The sequence below is a fragment of the Ixodes scapularis genome, unplaced genomic scaffold, assembly GCF_016920785.2.
Source record: "Ixodes scapularis isolate PalLabHiFi unplaced genomic scaffold, ASM1692078v2 PGA_scaffold0__279_contigs__length_252992795, whole genome shotgun sequence".
Taxonomy (NCBI): domain Eukaryota; kingdom Metazoa; phylum Arthropoda; class Arachnida; order Ixodida; family Ixodidae; genus Ixodes; species Ixodes scapularis.
In genome coordinates, this window is record NW_024609835.1 from 194,713,103 (window position 1) to 194,715,187 (window position 2,085).

The 2,085-nt window shown below is 51.3% G+C and overlaps 1 pseudogene; it reads left to right on the plus strand.

Moving 5' to 3' along the window:
• Nucleotides 1-969: 969 nt before the first annotated feature.
• LOC115319615 lies at nt 970-1,841 on the plus strand (annotated as a pseudogene).
• The last annotated feature ends 244 nt before the right edge of the window (nt 1,842-2,085 follow it).

Below are 2,085 nucleotides of genomic sequence, written 5' to 3' on the forward strand. Positions count from 1 at the left end.
TCTGCATAGGATCTACTGGGTGAATAATGTTCACTACAAACTAAAAGCGCCAAAAGGACAGGGGCACAAAATAAAGATTGACGACAACACAAAGCGCCTTGCGTTGACGACAGTCTTTCTTTTGTGTCCTCGTATTTTTGGCGCGTTTAGTGTGTAATGAAAAATGAAATGAACCAACTGGCCCAACTCATCATTTTGTTGAATGATGTTCAAAGCGCTGTGAGCACATATTCGCAACAAGCGCGGTGGTCAGAGTCTGCTTTCTAGACAATGAACGAGCAAGAAAATGTCAAAGCATGACGTACGGCGAACGCAAACTCGAATATTCGCTGACGGTTATCAATTCTTAAACCGACAGGAACATAACGCTTGCTCGTAGCTAATGAGTGAGGAGTGTTCAGCTACGACGCGGTCGGAGCCGTTTTTTCCCCGAGTGGATCACAATTGTATAAAAAAGCTTTCGCGAGGAAATAACAGAAAATTAGTCCGCCTTTATTTTGGGATTTCCACGACGAAAACCGCGTTCCTTCTTACCCTCATCGGCGAGTTCTCTCGTGTCCCACTGCGCTATATGCAGTTTGTAAAATTCAAACGCAGTATACTTCGTTTCAGCTTAACTCACGCAGCCGACGCTACGAGGTAATGGTCAAATCAAGCAGTGTGAAAAGCGCGAGTCATTAGTCCTTTTCTGTTTATGATTTCTTCAGCGATGATAGAACACGTACAGAAACGTGATGAACACCATGATGCTGTACTTTTCACGATGTCCGATTGTTCATATAAGCTCGGCTGCGCCTGAACTGAAGGTGAAACGATGTATATCATTCCACTTTCCCTCAAAAGCCCGCGAAGGGATCTTGTGCCGGCCGGTAATTTGTCAGTCCGGCACGCCCCTGGTTCTCGCGCGAAATTTTTCCAGCGATAACACATAGTCAGTTTAGAAGCGACAGGGAGCAGTACAGCTCGGCTATGCTCAACACGAATTATGAAGACGCTCAGATTCTTAAGCCGTTTTACCAAGTTTTAAGCAGCCGCGAGGTACGGTGGGTCGCGACCGTTTACGGCAGCATGTCCTTCAGTTGCCAACTTGAGCAGCGAGACTTGGACGGCGACAGCGACAGGAGACGAGTGCTCCTGCGTTTCATCTCGTCCGCCAAGCCCGCAACGCCGTTCAAGATAACTCTGACGGTCAACACGGATACGTTCTTCGACGTACCGCTCAAGACCATCAACGTAAGCCGGTACGTGAAGGCGGCCATCAACTTCTTCATCATCATAAGCCATGCCATTCCCGAGGACCTGCGCCTTGAAGTCATCGTGGTAGACAGGACCCAAGAACCCGGCCTGCTCGCTTCTATAGCTGACAGTGGCTGCGGCATCGATGACGTGTCTGCCGCCAAGACTCAGTTCGCCGTCGCGAATGTCAAGGAGGACCCAGACGCCACAGTGGAGTGCGATACGGTGTCGCTGATCTGTCCGCTAAAAAGGGCGAGGCTCTTCGCACCCTGCCGCGGCGCCGACTGTCGGCACAAACAGTGCTTTGACGCCTTGGCCTACTTGAGGCTGAACGAAGCCACTGTTCGGCCCTCGTGGCGATGCCCCGTCTGCGACGCAGACGTGGACGTGCAAGGACTCCGCATGGACCCCTTCACGCTGGAGTTGCTGCGGAAAGTGCCCATGAATTGCGACGCGGTGCAGGTCTTCGGGAACGGACGCTGGGCTCCGGTGGACAAGCATGTCGACGTAATTTGGATCCAGGACAGTCCAGTGAGGCCGCTCAGGCCTGTCATCAGGAAACTCGAGTCGTTGAACTGACGGATTCTTTTACAAAGGACGCCTAGTCGTGATGCATGCGTGTCTTTTCTAGGGGATTTTAACACGGATGTTTTATAGAACTGATCGGGCTTGTAGAACTCATGGCCTCCAAAAGTCTCATTGCGCAACACTCTCATCCGGCGGTTCTATACGCACCCCCTTGCCCCCCCCCCCCCCCCCCCCCACCCCCCAAGAAAACTGACGTGAAAAAAAAAAAAAAAAAGGCTCGCGACTGTTTGCTTTTTGGTGGCGCTAGTTCAGGGCCTGGAA